General features: G+C 39.1%; 1 protein-coding gene across 5 annotated transcripts in view; it reads right to left on the bottom strand.

The window, feature by feature from the left end:
• The window catches only part of LOC121886417 (serine-rich coiled-coil domain-containing protein 2-like), a 64,668-nt gene extending 42,348 nt beyond the window's left edge, over positions 1-22,320 (bottom strand). For 2 of the 5 annotated variants that reach the window (XM_042396358.1, XM_042396356.1), the window contains exon 1: positions 21,823-22,320. The gene's annotated coding sequence lies outside the window, so the exon portion shown is untranslated. The remainder of the gene's footprint in view (positions 1-21,822) is intronic. The other 3 variants (XM_042396357.1, XM_042396359.1, XM_042396355.1) reach the window with 3 other exon arrangements.
• Positions 22,321-23,382: the final 1,062 nt, after the last annotated feature.

Here is a 23,382-nt window from a genome sequence, read left to right as displayed (position 1 = left end):
GAGGTTGCTGCTTGCATCAAACACACGGAGTAACGTCACCTCTACAACCTGGTGTGTGTGTAAAATCTAAAGCTGTGTGACACCACACAGGGACATATAAAGACTGTACCGAACAGTAAGACGCTCTGACTGCTGATGGACGACGTCGCCATGTATGCTCCTCACGGTCTCGGTAAATTGTATCTGAGAAACATCGCTGTATCTGGGTCGAGTTCGAATGAATCTGAACTTGACCTTTTGAAAAAGTGTCAGCGGCAGCAGCGTCTTCAGAGAATCACTTTCAGTGCTGAGTCAGTGGAAAAATCCACAGAGGAGCAGCAGCAGCAGCTCTGTGAGCAACTGTTAGTGTGATTAACAGCCTGAAACACGTGAAGCCATCTGCAGCTGCTCAACACTGAAGGGTGTGTGTGCGTGTGTGTGTGTGTGTGTGTGTGTGTGTGTGTGTGTGTGTGTGGTTACACACAGACAGGATCTGAAGGGTGTGTCTTCTAAAACATCATGATTACTATCTGTGTCTTCTGTTGAAGGTGCAGACACAGCTGATGTTTTTATTATGGGTGGGGTGTGTGTGTGTGAGAGACTGCGGTGGTTAATGTGTTATCTCTACACACACACACACACACACACACACACACACACACACACACACAGACAGAGGTGAGACTAGGTACAGTCCCTGAGGCAGTGAATCTAGGCAGGCCTGTTTCTGCTCTGTTTGATACTTAAAGGACAGATTTTGGGTGGAGCAGAAGCAGACGAGGCCACGGTGACAATCCTCCATCTTTAAATATCTCTCACAGCGTGTTAAAAACTACAAACTCAACTCTTCAACCTAATCTGTAACACACTGCAAATGAAGCAGAGACCTGAGGAGGTGACAGTATCCAGTATTTCACCAGACAAACAGACCGCTAATAAATAAAACTATTTGTACAGGTGCAAGTACATTTCTGACCCGCTTTACCGACCGGGCAAGTGCAAGAAAACATTAATGTTAAACTCTGCAAAGTAAAAAATTAAGAGAGAAACACAGCTGTCCACCATTGTTTTTGTTGTGTTTCTTCTTCTTTGCTCCTTCCAACGAAAAGCCGCACTGCAGCCACAATCTGCTTTGTCACTGATATGACAGCGTTTCTATAAAGCTCTGTGTAGCTGCGACCGTCGAAGGGTTAATGTAGGGAGATCTGTCCGACACGCTGAGTCCAAGCAAGAAGCATGAGGCTGTGGCTCAAAAAAATAAACAAAAACACTTAAACAACATGGATACTCTGCATAGATGTTATGAAGTGATAGCGGTCAACAGAAATGATCGGCCCCTACTCACCCACTCTGTTACAAACAAAGCTGAATGACAAGCAGGTGCAGAAGATGACCTTTAATTACTACCACACACACACACACACACACACACACACACACACACACACACACACACACACACACAACCCTACTACTGGTGACAGGCATGCTGACCAAACACATCCGTTGTGCCTACACTCTGTTTTCCTCGTACACACTTCAACACCAAGCCGGTGTTTTCACATTTACGCACTCTGGAGGACGTTTTGGAAAAGCTTCATTTTAGTCCTCTCATAAAGCTTCATTTATGAGAGGACATGGTCTCAGAGCTGCAATGGTTAGTTAGAAGAGAGAAAATTAATCAGCAAATATTTTGATAATCGAATAATAGTTTTATTAATTTTTCAAGCAAATATGGCAACATTTTGCTGAATTTCTCTTCTAAAATATAAAAGATTTGAAGGTTTTCTTGTAAACTGAATAATCTTTGGGTTTTGGACTGTTGTTCTGATAAAATAAGACATTTAAAGATGACAAAACGATTAATTGATAATCAGATTCTCTGGTTGCAGCTTCTCAAATATGAAAATTTTCTGCTTTTATCAGCTTTAAAAAAAAAAAAAAAGTTGCATATTTTGACTGTTCATCAGAGAAAAATATGCAATTTGAAGACATCTGAGAGACTGAATGATCAATTACTGTATTAATTAACAATGAAAATAATCATAATCTGCAGCTGCAGTCTCATCACCAGGTTTTTCATTTCTCTCTTTCTCATCAGACCAAATAATCACAACACACACACGTCCAGCCCTGCAGACTTGGCACATGGCTGAAGTCGATAGGAACAAAATAAAAAAAACCAACAACAACATAAGCCTCCTCAGTCATTTGTCCGCCCAAGGCCACCGTACATACCATGAACTAAAGCGAGCATCACAAGCTGTTCTGGATGCCTTAAATTAAAAACAGCTGATGTGTTTATCTCCAGCAGAAGAAAACGAGGCATGACACAGCTGAAAAACTTATGATTTCAGTGTGAGAGAGAAGCAAAGGTCAAAACATCATCCGAGGATTTTTTTTTAAGAGGATCATCTGCACGGCCCGGAGGGCTGCGGGGATTACATAAAACCTCCAGAACTGAGATAGAAATACTGCTGCTCCTCCGCTCAGATACACAAATGAAAACATCAATCATTAAAGTTATAGATACAAAGAGTCAAGAGTCAACCGAGAGTTATTGTTCGTTTCCCATCACATACTGACTTTACAGAGAAAGATAAATTAATAAAGAGTTTCCAATAAAAGATGCAGCATTACGCTGACTCACTACTTCCTGTTACTGCTGTGTCACAGTCACCGGCCGAGAAGCAGAACAACAGACTCATCACAAACCCCGAAACCCTCCAGTCATTATTTTTACAGATAGAACTGACAATCTCAAGCTTGGAAACAATGGCTGTCCTTCAATAAAGCTAAAAATGATCAAGTTTTGGTTTCAGATGTTGTTGCCAAGCAACAAAAAAAGAGCAAACTCTCATTGATTAGTTATTTGGTCTATTAAATGTCAATAAGTTCTCCATCAGAGGACCAAGAAAACCAGCAAATATTCACATTTGAGAAGTTTTAGCATTGTTGTTTAATAAACTAAATGATTAATCAACTATCAAAATAGTTGCCTCATTAATTATCAGTCAATCAACAGAAGTGACAGTTAGCCAACAGCTAAAGGGGAACACGTTGGTTTAGACTGAGATCAAGATCTCTTTCACAAGGGAACCCTGAGAGCAAATTACAACATCACAAAGAGACACTTCAGTCTCACACAACAGTTATTAATAACATACTTTAAATGATCAGTAAGCAGAACTTTAGAGTCTCTCAGAGGAACATGTGGCTCTAATTTCAGTTTGTTTTGCAGTTCATTTACAGTTAGTGTAGTGTGCACAGTACTGGAAACCAGTTCTCTCCAGGGTTAAGGGTCACAGTGTTTCCAGTGTGTCTTAAAACAACAGTCAGGTGTCCATATGTAGTACTGGATATTAAAAGATCCTTCAAATGTGCTTTCAATGGAAGTGATGGAGGCCAAAATCCACAGTGTGTCCACACAGTCATTTAAAAGTCTGTGTGAAGCTTCTATGAGTCTTCAGCAGTCATATCAAGTGGATATCTGACACATTTACAGTCTCTTTGTGTTTCCTCGGACAGTGTTTCCCTGTTGAGCTGCAGGTGGAAGTATAGTAACAAAAAGAGGGACTTTGGCACTAAAAAGACTGTAACGTTGAAAGATATCTACTTGATTTGTTGTGACCTGGTTAACTGAGAATCTCAGACACACTCGAGGTGTTAAAACGTGCCGTCTGACTCCTTCAGTCACGACGACGACACCACACACACACACACACACACACACACACACACACACACACACACACACACACACACACACACACACACACACTGTGGCCATGTTTTCCTCCAGTGTGTGTGTGTGTGTGTGTGTGTGTGTGTGTGTGTGTGTGTGCTGCAGCAGAGACACACTGCTGCGCCGCCAAGGACAACAAGAGGAATGAAGACTGATGAACGAGGTCACAACAGAATGATGAGATCTTCACTCTCTCGTTACTCTCTCTGTGTGTGTCTCTACTCCTTTCTCTCCGCTTCCTCTTATCTTTTTGTGTTACTACGTCTCTTTGTGTGTGTTTCTGCACAAGAGAGATTTACACTTTTTAGATTAAAGTTGTCCAGATAAAAACAGTAAAACACTAAAACATCCAGTGCAGACCTCCCTGAAAGGTTTGATGTTTCTGTTTTGCTTTAATGTTCATTCATTTTGTTGTTTATATATATCAGTTAAGGGGACAACATGAGTACTTTTACTTCTAGTACTTAAAGTAAATTTAGCTGATAATATTTCTGCTCTTATTTAGGATTTTAAAAGCTGGACTTTTACTCGAGAAAGTCTGATAGTGATGGAGAGAAAAAGAAGAACAGAAGGACAGCAGGATATGTATAATTAAGCTGAAAGAGTCTGACTGTCTTCACACATCTGCAGCATCTGTCTGACAGTTTGAGGTTAGAAAGCCGAGGATGCACCACGATGAAATGTTTCTACAGTACCTCATTAAACAGAACACCAGAGATATGTTTGAAGTCATTTAGATTTGTTTGTTTTTGTTGCTCTGCTTGGTTAAAAATAAAAAAAAGTGTAAAATATGTATGTGTATGTCAAAAATATTTTAAAAAATAAAATAATTTATGGGCTCCTTCTCAAAATGTCTATGTTATGTTAACCAACAACCAGCAGGCCAAACACATGTTGGATTCATCTCACAAAAACATAGAAAACATGAGGTTAAAATTGATCGAGGTGATAGGTTGTTTCACACGTTGGACCAACGTGGCAGCTTTTTCCTTTCTGAACTTGTGAGCTGGAAGCACGGGGTCACTGAACTCGCTGTGTCATCATGTGACCACTGATGGAGAAAGTTCAAACAGTAACTTCCCTTCTTTACTTTCCCCAAATATGGACTAGCTACTGTACAAAGTGAACCACCCAGGTTTCCAATCAACTGCATGAAAAACAGCAGAACTAATGTTAAAAGCATCTCACAGTCTCCTGCCTGCATGAGAATAACAGACTGAGTGGGAGGCAGAGTGCTGCGCTGTGTTATTATTAACATGTCCAGCAGTGGAGAACAGCCTCTCTGCTCCACTGTGTATTAACATCTCCAGCAGTGGAGAACAGCCTCTCTGCTCCGCTGTGTTATTATTAACATCTCCAGCAGTGGAGAACAGCCTCTCTGCTCCGCTGTGTTATTATTAACATCTCCAGCAGTGGAGAACAGCCTCTCTGCTCCGCTGTGTTATTATTAACATCTCCAGCAGTGGAGAACAGCCTCTCTGCTCCGCTGTGTTATTATTAACATCTCCAGCAGTGGAGAACAGCCTCTCTGCTCCGCTGTGTTATTATTAACATCTCCAGCAGTGGAGAACAGCCTCTCTGCTCCGCTGTGTTATTATTAACATCTCCAGCAGTGGAGAACAGCCTCTCTGCTCCGCTGTGTTATTATTAACATCTCCAGCAGAGCAGAGCAGCCTCTCTGCTCCGCTGTGTTATTATTAACATCTCCAGCAGAGCAGAGCAGCCTCTCTGCTCCGCTGTGTTATTATTAACATCTCCAGCAGTGGAGAGCAGCCTCTCTGCTCCACTGTGTTATTATTAACATCTCCAGCAGTGGAGAGCAGCCTCTCTGCTCCACTATGTTATTATTAACATCTCCAGCAGTGGAGAGCAGCCTCTCTGCTCCACTGTGTTATTATTAACATCTCCAGCAGTGGAGAGCAGCCTCTCTGCTCCACTATGTTATTATTAACATCTCCAGCAGTGCAGAGCAGCCTCTCTGCTCCGCTGTGTTATTATTAACATCTCCAGCAGTGGAGAGAATCCTCTCTGCTGCGCCGTTAGCTCCGGGGAAACATGTCGCTGTCCAACATGTTGAGCAGGCGAAGGATTTCTGAGGTGAAACAGACTGTTCAGAGTTATTTTCTTCACCTTAGAGTTGTTAAATGCTGCAGTGTGTGTTGGTCAGCTGGTCTCGTCTGTTACTGTTGATGGCTGCTCCGCTCTGCTAACGTTAGTCTCTGAGTGACGGCATAGTTAGTTCACAATATACAGTAATTCACATTTGTCTCGCAAAGGTAATTATTTAGTCACTGAATCAAAACTTATTTGCAACTGCTGCCTTTTTTGAAGATGAACTACAAGATAACTCCAATGTGTGCGCTCTGTAGACTGTACGGGTGCTACACTGCCCTCACAGTTGAGTTCCGCCTTTTTTGTTCCATTAACATCAAACACAAGGATTTTCAACAAAAGGTGGCGGCCAGTAATATAAAGGCCTTTGAGTTAGACAGGGAAAACCCTGCTTTCATTTTTAAAGTTAGTTGTATACAATATATGTTTCTCTTGAGTCTGCAGTGTAGGTTTTCTGTATTGTTTCCTTATTTCCCTGTAGGGATCTTTAAAGTTTCATGTTGGTCATTCTGTTGTCAAATCAGATACGTATGTTGGAGCACCGTCTCAGATTTTGTTCAAATCTTGTCTATATCATGAATGAGTCCCAAAAGCAAGGCCTGTAAAATATTTCTGATCAAATCCTACGTTTTCATATTTTTTTCAGCTCTTGATATCATTTCGTTTTTATAGCCTTATCTGGGAAGCCATGTTTGGGCATTAATATCTTGCCAAATATTATTCTTAACCTCACCAAACTCTGTAGGACTGAAGACAAACATGTTCTGTTTGCCAAAACCAATAAAAGCCTGTACTGCATGCCATGTTGTTTTTATAAAGGCCTTCAATTTGGAAAAAAGAGCAAAATTGCTAAACAAGATTGATATTGAGGGTACTACAAACCCACATTTTTGCACAAATATGACATTAATCATTATTTTTTTCTGCAAATACAATGTTTTATTAATTTTGTGTCGATATTTGCTTGAAATTGCTTGATGTACGGTTTGGAATTGAAGAAAAAATATTTTACAGGCCTTAGACTTGGGACCCAAACATCATCATCATCCGTAATCCAGTTTGATTTTATTGCTGCCGGCTGATGCCAAGGACAGATTTCAACATCTAAATCATTACTGCAGGTGAATGTGTGTGTTTTAGATAAGACAAACACACAGACATGTGCTGTCATTTCCCTTTGATGAGTCAGCTTTAGTCTCACCGGGAAACCTGAAGCTTTCAGACTCTGGCTGCGAGCCAAAGAGTCCATTTGAATGAATGAATGACGAACCAGGTGTCGGTCATCTACGTCCATTTCTTTAATGGACACGAAACTGTTAAACTGTGATTTCTGCAGTGACATGCAGCGCTTCACCGACGAGCACGGAGAGAACGGGAAGTTATATCTTTGGGATCATCAAAGTTATTAAAAATCCTCCTGAGGGGAAGATGAATGTCGGCGCAAACTTTCATCTCGATCCTTTGAACAGGAATCTAAACATTTAACTCTGAACCTAAAACTTTGAGCTGCTGGTGGCATCAGCAGGGCTAAAACATTTCATTTATACTGTTATAAAACTGAGAAGAGCAGAAAATTTTCACACTTGAGAAGCCAGAAACAACATATGTCTGGTATTTTTTCTTGATAAACATTTTTGTCTATAGATTTTTTGACCATTGATTAATCAGATAACTGACTGTTAACAGCACTGAAACGAATATCAGATTGGTTCTGGTGTCTGCAAATACATTATAACGTGGTTTTTCTCAAAATCCATCAATTGAATAATTATTGGTTTAAACCCAGAGTGTGTGGATGTTGATTAGCAGTGAGTTCCTGCACCTTAACAGCCATGTGATAAACAGATCGATAAAGGATCCCATGCTGAGCTCCTGCTGACTGTATGATGCTTACAAACCACTTTCAACTAATGGAGTTCACAGCAGAGCAGCCAGGAAACAGCTGCAGAGCTTCATCTGCACTCAGCAGCTGGTTCCTCACCATCAGACCTGCCGGGACTCGTCAGCATCCACTACATATTTGTCTGAGGTTCACTTGTTTCTAACCTCCAAACAATCAACTAGATGCTCAGGATAAACTCTAAATATCACCGATTAGCTGCTGAAGCGGCTGCAGGCGATTCAGAGTTTGTTTATTAGCTCTGGTTCGTACTTGAAGTCGGGCTGATGTGATTGATGGACTGACAGGCTGAGAGGGAGATATGGAAGTGTATCAATATGTCTGCCCCTCAGCAGCTGCTATATTTAGCTCTGTAATTTCAGCAGAGACAGAGCTGGATTCGATCCAAACTTTAAAGGAAAAAAAATCCAGCATAAAACATGTGAACAGGCCGAGGAGGAGGGCACAGTGGAGGTCATCAGCTGACTGAGTTTCCATGAGGTTTGTGTGAAGGACAACAGGACGTTTAATGTTTAATGGAAGCTGCCAGTTTCACATAGAATGTGTCAAACATGAACTATTTTATTACGGTTGGTTTCAAATAGCTGCTTCAGTTTTGGCTCTCCTTTCTCTTTTTTACTGGCAAAGAATAACAGGGTTTCTGCAGGGTTCACCAAATTACCTTTAAGACTTTTTAATAGCACATAAAATACAATTTAACACCTTTTCCCCAGTCAAACTGGTCAAAGACTGACGAAAACCCAGTAGAGACAATAAGGCCTATAATTATTCATTAAGTATATGAATTTATTGACATTTATATCACATATTTGTCAGCTGTAAATCACAATAATTCCTGGTTATATGGCACCATTCTCACTCTTGGACTCACAATACTGAAGCTGATCAACCTCATAGTTTATAGAGCTGCGGAGCATCAGCTGATTTATCAATTAGTGGATGGACAGAAAGGGTATCGGCAACTATTTTGATCAATTGAATAATCATTTCAGTCATTTCTTAAGCAAAAATGCCACAAATTTGCTTCTCAAATGTGATGATTTAATACTTTTCTTTGTCATTCATGACAGTTAACTGAAAAAATGGGTTTGGACTGTTGATCGGACAAAATAAGACATTTAAAAGACGTCATCTTTGACTCTGGGAACTATTTTCTGGTATTTTATAGACAAAACAGTTAAATTGAGTGAATAATTGTCAGATTAAATGGATCATTAGTTGCAGACATAACAGTTTTGAATAAGGACCTCCAGTATTTGGATGAAGTAGCTGATAAAGTAAAAGTCAGACTCCAGCTGTTATTTCAGTGTCTCCTACTTTTAAATCATCATTTTATATCTGCTGCTGCTGCTCAGCTTAAGTTTCCTCCTTAACTGAATCATTGATTTTTACTTATTTATAGATGTTATTTGCAAATGTTGAAACCTAAACGTGAAGGAATTTGAGAAGATTCAGAATCAATATAATGTTCTTAAACTCCAGCGTTTATCTAGCATCTCTTTGTCTTTCTGATGTTCTCCTTTCCATCCTCGACCTCCTTCTTCTCTATTCAAGCCCTCTTCCTCCTCCTCTTCTTTCAATAAACATCCCTTTATCCTCCCTCCTCCTCCTCCTCCTCCTGCACTGTACATCATTCAGTCGTACACTGAGTCATCAATGTCCTCATGCTCTAATTCTCCGCTCACTGAGCTGAGAGGAATCGAGGGCCGGCAGAGAGAAAACCTAGAAAAGGTCAACTACATCCATCTGGGTCCTCAGATTTTACCTTTCAGATTAAAACGCTTCATGTTTTTTTTTTTTTTTTTTTTTATTAACAGCATTTTTATATTGTAATCAATTCATCAGTAGTAAAAGTAACACTAACAGAAACAGAGAATGTTTAAAAGAAAGCACATTTTCACCTTAAATTAAACAGTACATTCACATAAATGGGATTTAATTATAACATACATCATGTTTAAAAACTATCAAATATTAGCAGCTGCAGATAAAAGCAAATATACTTAAATTAGACTTTTTATATAAAATAAAATGTTTATTACAAACCAGTTTATAATCTTAATCCTTTATGTGTTCAACGCAAAAATATCTGTTGTATCAAGTGATTTCTGTCCATAATTACGTCATAAAAACTTTTTCTTTAAAACAAGTGAAAAACATCTTCCAGTGCTATTTTCATTATCGATTAATCTGTTGATTATTTTCTTGATTAATCAATCAGTTGTTTGTTCTATAAAAATGTCACGTTGATAATATATTCAGTTTACTGTCATAGAGGACCAAAAAAAAAACAGAAAATATTCACGTTTAAGAGGCTGGAAATTCTGGCATTTTTTTCTCAAAAAAATCATTCAAAACGATTAGTCGATTATCAGAATATTTGGTGAATAATTTACTGTAAATTGACAAATCATTGCTCTAATATTTATAAAGTAAAATGAACACAAGATGGTTCTTTGGCTGTTTTTGGGAGATGAAGCAGGTTGTCAGTGAACTTTTTACTGATATGTTCAGTATCAACGTTTCCTGACTTGCCAGATGCATTAATTAACAATATTCCTTCATTATATTGATGAAAAAAAAATGTAATTCAGGTAGCATTACACATTTTCTGCAGCAGATCAGAATTTCCAGGTCGTTTTTTGTAAACAGCGGAACGATGTCACGGCCTGTTCGAGTCCTGATTCTGCCTCTCAGGGTTAATTTCTAAATGACGATGGTCTCGTTGTCTGCTGACAGATGCTGTTCTCGTCATATTGAAAACAGCTCCGGGCTCTCAGGTGAGTCTTTGCACTCTGAGAGGTCGGATTTCATTCACACTCTCAGACTGAGAAGAGGATAAAAAAGCTGCTGGAGCTGAACTCACAGATGGACCAGCGAGCCACACAACAGATGGGCTGGACTGACCCCCACGGTGGGTGCAAAACTGGACACCATTAATTTCATCTTCTTCCCTGAGCAGAGGCTGGAGGGTGAAGTTTCACACACTTTCCTGTTCCTGAGCAGTTGTGTCCTCTTGCCCGAGTCTTTTAAAAATGTAAGACGAGCTGTGAGCAGCTGAGAATAAAAATGCTCACAGGCCAAAGTTCTGCAGCTCCAAATGAAGCCGGATCATATTCCTTTATCGCTCAATGATAAATGAATCAATAGTAACCTGATCGGCTGGCTGCTGCTGCTCAGACTGAGTCACAAAACACAAACAAAGAGAGGAAACTGTAAAATATCCAGTTTATCTGGTTTTGTTCTTCAGTTTTTGAAAAAAGAACATTTAAGGGATGACACATCACACACACGTTTATTTTTAATAACACAGTGTATACTCATGTCTACCACAATCACTGTAGTTATTGATAAATCTGGCGAGATATTCAGCTTATTATCATATATAACAAAGAAAAACATCAAATCCTCACATCTCAGAGGCTGAAAACGATGAACTGTTGCAGCTCTAGACTGTAGTTAAGCTAATAAAACAGAAGAAAATAGACTTGAAATATTAAAATATGCTTTAGGTCGCATTTACACAAGTAAAGCATGAGTCGTATGCAAGCCTACACGCTGCCTGTGTAGACAGCTGTATTGATAAAATAAAAACGTATCTGCACCATCAGAGGTGTGTCAGATGGCGGACAATCCTTTAATATCAGCTAAAAACTTCAGTCTCTGAAACTGTCTCTGAAACTAGTGAATGTCTGGCACTTATCAACATATCTGCCAATTAATTTTCTGTCAGCTGAGTAAATTGATTATAAATTAAGTAATCTCTTCATCTCTGCTCTGAAGCATATTGCACTTCTGGAACACCCACCTGGACTGACCACTTACAAAGACTCAGCAGAAGTACAGTGAGAAAATGTAACATGCAATTGTGATTACCAGAGGAGTTCCTCAGGGTTCAATCTTAGGTCCTCTCCTTTTTTTCAAATCTACATTCATAACCTAGAGCTGTGCGTTAAAAATGAATTTGTATGCAGATGACACCATGTTTTATATACAGATAAAAGGCACAATTGAACACTCGCTTAATACACTGCACCACAGTTTTGTATCCAAAGATCACTGATAAATTCACAAATGTTCACACATTCATGTTCAACTCTTGCTGTATAGATGACGATTGCCAAAATACTGCCCTACACAAATCTTCAATCTTAGCTGGACAAAAATCTTTTTGTTAGGTCAAATTTTTTCTTTTTTACTTTATTTTTGAGGGCTTTACAATCTGTACAACATTTGACACCTTCTATCCTTGGATTCTTGATTCAATTAAGAAAAAAAATACACAAACACACTCAAAAAAACCTCTTCTAGAATGGAAAATATGCAATTGATGTTGTCACATTACTTAATCAACAATAAATTTCAAACTAAGCTTCTGTCATTGAAACAATTTAGTCCAGTCTGCCTTGCACAGAAGTTTTGAAGATGGTGACTCACTTCATTCACATTCTTTAAGCTGTTAGATTCATCATATCACAGTTTCATTTCATTCATAACTGGTCATACTTACTGCTCATCACTGCACGTATATAAAAAACAGAAAATGGACAAGCTACACTGCCTCTTTTTGAAAATGATACAAAACTATTCTTACTTGCCACCTTCAATTTGAAAACTAAATTTTCCCTAAAACAAACTCAGTGCAGTCAATTTTGGAAGTTCCTTGGATTAAGACTAACCAACGAATATCATTGTTCACTTAAAGGACCAGTTAGTAGGATTTAGTGGCATCTATAGGTGTGTAGGAGAACCTATGGTGGCCGTGAGCCCTCCCTAGAGCCAGTGTTGGGTTTGTCCATTTTGGTGCTACTGTAGAAACATGGCGGTGGAACATGGCGAGCTCCGTGGAAGAGGACCTGCTCCCTCTGTAGATATAAAGGTCTCATTCTAAAGGTAACGAAAACACAACAATTCTTATTTTCAGGTGATTATACACTAATTAAAACATACTTATAAATATTATATTCCATTTCTGCCAGGTGTGTTCTGCTAGATGCCACTAAATTCTACACACTGCACCTTTGATTTATACTTTACAAATAATTTAACATCAGAACACTCTTGGACTTGGCACACTGATTTTAGATTGCTGAATGTCACTGCATTTGTACCCATTATGGCGTTTTATTTGCATTCTCTTTGCTATAGTATTTATTGTATGTTTTATCATGTCTACATCTTCTCAAACCACTTATGACTGGAACAGAATTGCCTGTATAGATAAATGCAAACCCTATTAAATCAGCAGATTATTGCCTCAGTCTATCTGCTACTGTTAAGATACCATCTGTTTGGTTGTTGCTCCAAACAACAACAACAACAACGACAACCATTATGTACATTATCCCAACTCCTCCCTCCTGAAGATAACATGAACTGTGTGCTGTGTTTTAAAGTTTAAAGGCCAGATGTGATGTAACTGCACTCATGAGTACACACTCGTGTTATCACGCTGGAGACGTCGATAAGTTTATCTGAACTCTGCTGCAGTTTCTCCTGTTCTTTGGTGTGTTTGTCTAGGAGAGAAAATGGCATCAAATATCAGCAGAACACCTGAAAAACCTGACAAATGACTACCTGAACCAACCCCGAACAGCTGAACAATTTAAATGATGAACGTCAGCTGTCATTCATTCTTTCCTCTCTCTCTCGCTCTCTCTCTCTCTTCTTCCCGTCTTCCTTCGTCTGTCTGGTAATCTCTCGCCATCATGTCCTTGTTTTCCTCCTCTGTGCCTTTAGTGGTTTCAGTCTCTGTACATGCAGATCTCCAGAGGACAGATATTCTTGGCAGAAGGGCAGAGTCACACAACCTCCTCTTCTCTTTTCCCCTCCCTGCCTTCATTACCAAGTTTCATTTCCTCAATAATTCTGCTGTCTTGTATAAAATGTGCAGAAACATAAAAACAACAGTTTTAATGGCTTTAAGTTATGCCTCTACGCTCCGACCGACTGGTACAAATCATGTCAGCAGCCTTCCAGACAACACTAACAAAGAAGCAACATGATCCGTTCTTCATTTTTAACATTACACAACAGTTATTTCTCACTTTTGGAAAACATTTCTGAAGTAGGGACTTACATCAGCAATAAACAAAAACAAAACAAAAGTCTGCCACAATTTCCTAAAGCCCAATTTAACTTGTACTTAAAATGTCTTATTTTGTGTTTGACCAATCAGCAAGGTCATCCTTGTAAACACCAAACCCCCCCCCCCCCCAAACTTTGATTTCCTGCATCTTTTGTGTTTTTTATTTTGGGGGGGGGGGGGGGATCATTATCTATATCTATAATCTATATTGTGATTTACAGGCGACGTCTAATTATAATATTCTCCTAAACGGATACAAGAACTAAACAAAGATATTAAAAGGGAAATGTTTTCTATTTAAGACACAAATATAACATTGTACATCATTAAGTATCAGGTCTCTAAGGCTACATCATGTAGTGGATGAAACGATACGAAATTAATCTGCATTCATTTACATCAACGGCATCAACAACTGCATCATTTACATCATTTTTAAAGCAAAAATCCCAAATATTATCTGGTTTCAGCCTATCAAATGTGACGATTTGCTGCTTTTCTTTGTCTTATGTGACCTTATGTTGAATATTTTGATGGTTTTAGACTGTTGGTCAGAACAAAACAAGACATTTGAAGACGTCACCGAGATGGATGTTCGTCACAATTTTTCTGACATTTTAAAAGATCAATTAATCAAAAAGATTGAAAATGGAAATAATCTTTAGATGTAAACCTACAGGTCCATATCTGTGAAAATATATGCGACTACATGCAGGGTCAGTGCATTAATAATACAGCAGGTAATATTTCTAATTCTTTATTTTCATTGAAAACCCCACAACTTCACTATGCTCACTCTCCATATATTTTTGTTTCAGTTATTTGAATATGTTCAATTACAACATTTACTGTTATATTTTACATTTATTGCCATATCTGATTATTTTTTCTTTGATCTGATTGTTCAAAAGTAAAACATCTTTACTCAGACATATCATTATCACAGAAAAATAACGTTATCTGTTTATAAAGGAAAAAAACAAATACTGACGTAAATACTGATGTATTATTGGATTTTTATTACTCTTAAATATCAGTATCAGCCTCAAACCTAGTTTACGTCCGGCTCTTGCTTTAATATAAAACTTCCTTTAATTTCAGACATGCTTCATAAAAATAATAACTGATGCAGGCCGCCTTTGATCTGCGATTTCATAGAATAATTAAGCTACAGGCTGTGAAATCTGAGAGTCAAGCGATTATAAACGTCCCGTTAAGTCCGTCTGATCTACAGTTAAACATGAAATCATCTGCAGGGTTTAATAACTATCTGCCTACTGAAACCCGACATGACAGTCACTCCAGGACAAGATTTGTTTTCTGACTCCTCCTCAGTCAGGACGACTCCTTATCGAAATAGAAAAGCCGCATTTAGCCGGTGTGTTTGATTATTCATAGCTGTCAGTTGGATGCAGGGTGTGTTTGGGCGTCTGGCAGACTGAGCCGTGGAGGATATTTGATCCACGGAGCGAAGGGTTTCCTCCGGCCTGATGTCCACACGCTCACCGTTAGCCTAAATATCCAGGAGGCGGCCATCAGGATGTTCTGCTCTGGTTGTATGTTTTAAAATGGAAGCAGGCATCAACTTTTTGTTCCTTTTTATATTATTTTTTTTGCTTTTGAAAAGACAAAGACAGTAATTATCTTGATATTTCTCTCCCATAAATATCTCTTTAGAAAAAACAATAATCAATTGTTGTCTTTTAGTTCTGGTCCATTTATGAGTGACAGCAGGTCAGCCAGAACTTTACTGATGTATTTATTGATCTTCTCTGGTGTCAAAAAGAGTTCACAGTAAAATAATAATTGATTATCAGCATTATTAGTCTGCAGTGTTCACTTTTAAATTGACGACATGCTTCATTTTTACTACTTTTCACTTTCTGATTTATCAGGAAAAATCCCTGCAGTCACATTGGTGATGCGCAAATGAGTTACCACGGTTACCAAATGATGATGCATAAATGTAGATGCTATTTATAGCATGCACTGGTTTGATTTTATGCTAACCGTCTTTTCTCATTATGAGACGTTTAAGCGTCTCTTACGGAGCCTCCAACACTGACAGGACCGGTGGCTGCTGTCCACCCAGCTGGATGCCAAAGCCGGGCTGGAGGAGGTATTCTGACCCGGGCTAACGGCCAGTGACTGTAAATAATATGGACGACATGACAGCTCCCCAAAAGTGAAGCCAAAACATCTGGATCGCCCTCTGATGGCTGGCTGCAGGATAGATCATAAGTCCCGCCCACTCCGTGTTAGAGGATGGGACATGAGCCAAACTAAAAAAATCAAAGTACACGTTAAATAAAAATTTTTAAGGTCGTTCTTATCACGCTGATGTTTGTTCAAGTGCTGATTTTTCTTATAAGTTTGTTTTTAATTAGTTAGTTTGATGATATAAAAGAGGAGGTGACATCATGATTGACAGCTGCTCTCAAACAGCTGAGGGGGCGTGTCCCGCAGACCGTCAGACTCTGGCTCCACATGACATCACACAAGCAAGATGGCCGCTCCCGGAAAGACCGAGATATTTTGACTTCACTTTGCATAGCGGCAGGAAGTGGAGACCACATCTCTATACAGTCACCATTCTTAACATTTCATACGCTAAACAATTACTCAAACAAGAAACTAATTAGTAGATTAATTAATAATGAATAACAGTCAGTTGCAGCCCTAGAAGTCAGTTTTCCCAGTTGAACATGAGACTTTGAAGGCAGCATGTGTTGCCTGGGAGCCGTTTCAAACCCTTTAGTGCCGGTACCCCCCCCCCCCCCCCCCCCATCTACCCTGCTGGTTCCATAGCAACTTGGCATGGACAACATCTCCGTTGTACTGGAGGCTCTGGACCTACACTCACTCCACCACCACCCCCACCCCCACCACCACCTTCATTAATCTGCCACAAAGCAGCTCTTTCTCTCTGCTCCACTAAACTCCTCACATGTTAACTCCTTCTGCTGATCCAACCGCACTTCATCCAAAACAGATCGGGAAACAAACTTGTGGAAATCCAGCAGCTAATCAGCAGCACGTCTGTGAAGATTATCAGTCAGCCAGGTCATAGTTATCCAACAAAAGGTTGAATCGAGTGCAACTGGACTTTGGTTAATCCGCAGCATGTTTCGTTACCTGAATATGAGGGACTGTAAACCTGCTAATGTGGCCTAAATCCTGAGATGGCCAGGAGAACATTCGTGCATTTAAAGGAACAACACAATGCACAACTATTTTGATCACTGATTAATCGATTTTTGAATAATTATACACAAATATTCAGTGGTTGCAGCTTGTTAAATGTGAGGATTTGATGCTTTCCTTTGTCATTATTTGATGGGACACTGAGTATCTTTAGATTTTGGACTGTTGGTAAGAAATTAGACAAAACAATTCATCATAATTAAGTTGCATCCTTGTTGACAACTACTTTGATAATCAATGAATTGTTTAAAAAGTCATTTATCAAGTGAAAATGCCGAACATCTTGCGGTTCAGATGTGAGGAGCATCTGTCTTCATCTTTGGGTTTTTGGATAAATCAATAATGAAAATGTTGACTTTGAAGAGAGGGGATGAGATGGAAGAAGTAAACAAAACAGCAGACTGTTGGAGCTTTGCAGACTTTTTTTTTTTTTACCGTCCGCTGATCTGCATAAATAAACATGTGATTTTGTGAATAGGCACCGTTTTCACACAGTCTGTGGAAAAAAAGCTAAAAAAAAGTGTTTATCTTCAAATACTGCACTGGGGGAAATATCTTCACAGCTGACAGGACTTTCACAAGAAAAACAACAAGTTAAGGCCATTATTTCCTTTTAGAGGATCTTACTTTAGTCAAATAATGGTCCCTGTAGTCTGAAAAAAAATAAAACCGCTTTAAAACAAGCAAAAGTACAAAGTACGCATGTAGAGTTTAAGTACGAGTTTTCAGGAAACAGCGGTCTCAGCACGGAGATTTGATCAGAGTGAGGAAACTCTGCAGACAGTCACCACCCAGTCAGAGACGAGAGGACGCATACAGAGAGAGATCGAAAAGATTCACCAAACATTTCCTGCCTCCAAAGTGCATCAGCAGAGAGAGAGAGAGAGAGAGAGAGAGAGAGAGAGAGAGAGAGAGAGAGAGAGAGAGAGAGAGGCTGCATCAATTATCTATCAGATATTAAATAAACCCACATACGAGAGAGGAGAAGGGAGTGAACTTCAAAAAAAAAAACATCTGCAGCTATATGATAAATGACAGAAATGATTGACTGATTTTGAAGTGTTTAAAAAAAAAAAGAAAAAGACAAATACTCAGGTTTCAGCTTCTCTAACGCCTTGAACTTTAGACTTTTGGGAAATTGTAATGCACACTGTCAGTGCAGTACAGAAAATACATTAAATTCCACTTTTACAGCCAAGTCTCACCTCAGTGTAACAAAGACTCATAAGGAGGAAGGTCAACTAACAGCTCAGCTAACTGAGAGAATAACATGAGTCAGCAGCAGAGAGGCAGGGAGCGAATCAGTGATGGAGAAAAGAAAAGACAGAAAGTTTATATCATTAAAGCAAAGAGTCAGCATCAGAAGAGTCTCCTGTTAACAGGATTAATCATTAGCCAGGAGCTTAGTGATGATTCTGACTTCTCAGCGATGAACCACAGAGACTAAAGAGGCCTGAAGACGCTGGGAGGTCACAGTCAAGTTTAAGGGATCCTCATCGATAATGTTGCCTTCATGATTAAAGACAATGACAGTTGAGAGTTAGACCAGACTTTCACGGTGTCATCATTGTCAGTGTTTCTGGTTTCTGAGTCGGTTCTGTGCTGGAGACCAGATTCTTCCTCTCAGCGGGGACTCGAGCAGCCAGATGGCAATCAGTCAGAGGAGAAAGAAAGAAAGAAAGAAAGAAAGAAAGAACGTCCAGCCGAGTGGAAACATCAGGGTGGAGACAGATGGACGGACCGATCGGTCACAGTGTCAGCAGGTTCTCTGCAGTGACACCAGATCAACAGCAGCTTCTGTTCTGTCAGCAGAACACACTGAAAGTGGAACCAAGAAGGAACGATCCAACAGATACTGCAACACAGAGTGACCTGAAGACACAACCAACAAAACATCTCGAGGACAGGACAAAAGTTCTACAAGACAGGACCAGCAGAAGACAAAGAACTAGACGAACAAAACTAGAGTGCAAACAAACCAAACTAGAGAACGAACCAACAAAAAACTAGTAAACAGAACCAAATACTAAGAGACCTACAGAGCAAAACCTGCAGAACTAATCAGCTATTATGCAGAACAGAACAAAACGAAGAAAAGAAAACCTGAAAAACTAGAGAACGGAAACTAAAGAACAAAATATGTGGAGGACAGAACCAAAGACCAAAACGACTAGCAAGTAGAACCTGTAGAACAAAACGGCTTAAGAAGACGACCTATAGAACGCAACAATGAGAGAACAGAACCTGCAGAACAAAAACAACTAGAGGACAAAACCAGTGGAGCCAAAGAACGAGACAACAGAACCAAAGATCTAAAGAAGTCACACAATATCAACCAATTAATTAAAAGGTGAGAATGAAAGTAAGAATACGAGTATGGAACCAAGGGGGTCCTGGTGGTGCAGGGACAAAAACAACCGGGTTCTACACTCAGCTGAGATCTGGCAAGTGAACTCCGGTGGGAAGCCAGTGAGGGAACAATAGACGGAGCCAAAACTGAACTAAAGAATGGAAACAGTGGGGCTAAAGATGTGAGGAATGTGGCCGTTCCCATAAGGAATGCCAAGTCTTTAGCCTCCAGAACATTCCTCACACACACACACACACACGGACTTCCAAACACTCTCCGTCTGCAGGGACTTTAACACCACGCTGACGTCTCCACATGTGAATAAGGAACTGCTGGTTCAGCAGAAAGTAGTCGAATAAAACACGACATGCAAAGAAGAAGACAACGACATTTTGACTTTTTATGGATGATGTTATTTCATACATATATAAGTGTCATTGGTGATAGTTATTATGGCTTTATATTGTGAAAGGAAAACTGGGTTTGTGGGGGATTTATACGCATTTCCATATATCTCTACATACAGGACAACAGAGTTATAACAAACCACAGAATACTGTTAGGACTAGAGCTGAAACGGTTAGTCGATTAATAGATTAATTGATCTAGAGAAGAAGAGTGGGCAACTATTCCAGATTTCCAACAGTTTCATATCTGAATATTTGTGTTGTATTTGGACTGTTTGTCGGACAAAACAAAACATTTGAAGCAGATCTGCCTCTAAGGAGTATTTTCATTGTCAGTTATAGAGCTGCAACAATTAGTTGATTAATCAATGAGTTTATCAACAGAAAATTAATCTGTAACTAGCTTGATAATCAATTACTTGTTTTAGCTTTTCTTTTAAGCAATAATACCAAAAATTAGCTGGTTGTAGCTTCTCATATGTGATGACTTAAAACTTTTCTTTATCATACTTAATATTTTGTGTGATATTTTTACCAGTTTCACCCCAAAACAAGACATCTAACTATTTCACCTTTGACTCAGGGATATTTTCACCATTTCATAGATTAAACATAACAAAGATAATCGTTAGTTGCAGCCAGTTACAGTCAGATAACTATCAGCTAATAGTGAAAAATGTCCCAAGGTGACGTCTTCAAATGTCTCGTTTTGCCCAGAAGCCGAGGATATCCAGTTTACTGTCATAAACAACTAAAGAAACCAGAAATTATTCACATTTGAGAAGAGAATTTCGACATTTTTTACTTAGAAAATGACAAAACGATTAATTGATCAAAATATTCGGCACTAATTTATCTCCTCTTTTGTCTCCTCCTTCTGGCAGTGAGAGTAATTACAAAACCATGCTGGCGTCACAGGCTACGCCGTAACCTACTCCGCCGCTACTGTTGCCGCTGTAAAACGGTGGATAAATAGTTTTGAGCGTCACACAAACCCCGCGAAACGACCCGTTTCACTATCAGAGTTTGATCCATTCAGTCCGATAACATTTGGAAAGTCTAGAAGTGCTGTATGATTAAAATATTTGATCTCCATTCAAGTTAGCAGAGAGCTAACAGGAAGTTAGCCACTCGGCCAGCATAAGTCTGTACTGTGCGTCCTCTGCCCATAGAGCATGCTCAGTACATTCATCCAGCCAGTGCGGGAATGTCACACCAGACACCAGATTAAAAACTCTGTATAATGTGAAATACAGAGAGATTTGTGGGTACTGCAGGTTTAATAGTTGTCAACCAACTGATTAATCATTGCAGCTCTAAAAAAAAAAAAAAAAAAAAAAAAAAAAAAAAAAAAAAAATCAATGAATGAATTATTGACTTTTGAGAGGCTGAAACTAACTACATTAGGTTATATTTACTTAGAAATGGACTATTCAATTTTAATTTGATTATCAAAATAGTTGAATTTTCTGGTGTTCAAATTCAGTTTACAATTATGTAAAGTCAGCAAATTTTCACATTTGAGAAGCTGAAACTGTCAAATATTGGACATTTTTCTTATAAAAAATGTAAATGATTAAACAATTAAGAAAATGGTTGCAGATTAATTTTCTGCTTATCAACAAATCGATTAATAGTTGTAGCTCTCATTTGAAAACATCACCTTGGACTCTGGGGAACTAATGAACGTTTTTTATTACTTTCATTCATTTTTGACGTTTTACATACTAAAAAAATAATCGATTAATCTCAGAACTAATCGACAGATTAACCGATCATGGAAATAATCATTAAATGGACTCATAAAGGCTCAGCTGGCTCATCTGCTGTCATTCAGAACTACGTTAAGATTTCCCTCTATTGTAACTCACGCAGTTAGCTAACAGAGGCCGTGTTTGTCCATATTTAAGCTCTTATATAACTCAAGGATAATGTGTTATTTATCTGTATATATACGTATAAATGAACATGGGTGTATTAAAGTGGTATATAAGTGCTGGATATTTTGGGTTAGCACACCGGGAGACTCGGACTCACCTGCCGGATAAACGCAGCATCAGGCGTCAAAATGCGGAAACGTCGACGTTGAGATGGTTGGATGAAAGCAGCTGAGGATGTGTTCGGTTAAATCCAGCCGGAGAAAGTCTGATAAAAACACAACAAACCGATAAAAGTCCAGATATCTGATGATAAAATCCACTGGGAGGTCTGACTCCTGCGGTGTTTCGCTGCCGTTCTCCGGCCTGTGAGAAGTGAACACTACGGGGTCTCCGACGGTTATTTATCACCTGCACGGGCTGCCGGTTACCTTCCTCGTGCCCTGTGAGCCGTTAAATGTCAAAATTAAAGTCGTTTGTCCGCCAGAAGTCCGTTTGTGTTGCACATGTCCAGAGGACGAGCTGCTGTCTGCTGCTGCTCGAGCTGCTGAATCATCCACACACACACACACACACGCACGTGCGCGCACGCGGACAGCGCCTGCTCGAGGCACAGCTGTCACTGACGTCATCTGCACACTGTAAACATAACCCTTTCCTCACCAGACACACCGGAAACACAACGTAAAATACTGTTTACCAGTACTGATCCTTTACTACAATAAAAGCACCAGTACTGCAATGTAGAAGTTCTCCATTACAAGTAAAAGTACTGCATGAACACAGTAACAGTACCTAAGTATTATGAGCTCGATGTAGTTAAAGTATTGCAGTACAAGTACATAAGTATTATGAGCTTGATGTAGTTAAAGTATTGCAGTAAAAGTACATAAGTATTATGAGCTTGATGTAGTTAAAGTATTGCAGTAAAAGTACATAAGTATTATGAGCTTGATGTAGTTAAAGTATCGCAGTAAAAGTACATAAGTATTATGAGCTCGATGTAGTTAAAGTATTGCAGTAAAAGTACATAAGTATTATGAGCTTGATGTAGTTAAAGTATTGCAGTAAAAGTACATAAGTATTATGAGCTTGATGTAGTTAAAGTATTGCAGTAAAAGTACATAAGTATTATGAGCTCGATGTAGTTAAAGTATTGCAGTAAAAGTACATAAGTATTATGAGCTTGATGTAGTTAAAGTATTGCAGTAAAAGTACATAAGTATTATGAGCTTGATGTAGTTAAAGTATTGCAGTAAAAGTAGTGGTTTGGTCCCTCTGACTGATATATTATTATATATGACATCATTAGATTATTAATAGTGAAGCATCAGTGTTAGAGCAGCATGTTACTGTTGTAGCTGCTGGAGGTGGAGCTAGTTTACACTACTTTATATACAGTTAGCTAGTTTAGTCCACTGGTTCCCAACCTAGGGGTCGGGGCCCCTCCAAAGGGTCAGCAGATAAATCTGAGGGGTGGTGAGATGATTAATGGGAGAGGAAAGAAGAAAAAACAAAGTTCTGATACACAAATCTGTTTTCAGTTTTTGGACTTTTTCTCTAATCTTTGATTTTTGCTGAAATATTGGATCATTTGAACATTTATTGAAATGAAAGCATGTGAGAAGTTTAGAGGGAAAAATCACTATTTGGTGGAGCTGTTAACAACTCATAGACATGTGAAATGTGACCCCGACTACACACTGCTTTTTGTAAGACA

This window comes from Thunnus maccoyii, chromosome 20, assembly GCF_910596095.1.
Source record: "Thunnus maccoyii chromosome 20, fThuMac1.1, whole genome shotgun sequence".
NCBI classification, from domain to species: domain Eukaryota; kingdom Metazoa; phylum Chordata; class Actinopteri; order Scombriformes; family Scombridae; genus Thunnus; species Thunnus maccoyii.
Note: the sequence above shows the minus strand (reverse complement) of the source record. Positions and strands in the feature narration are given on the sequence as shown.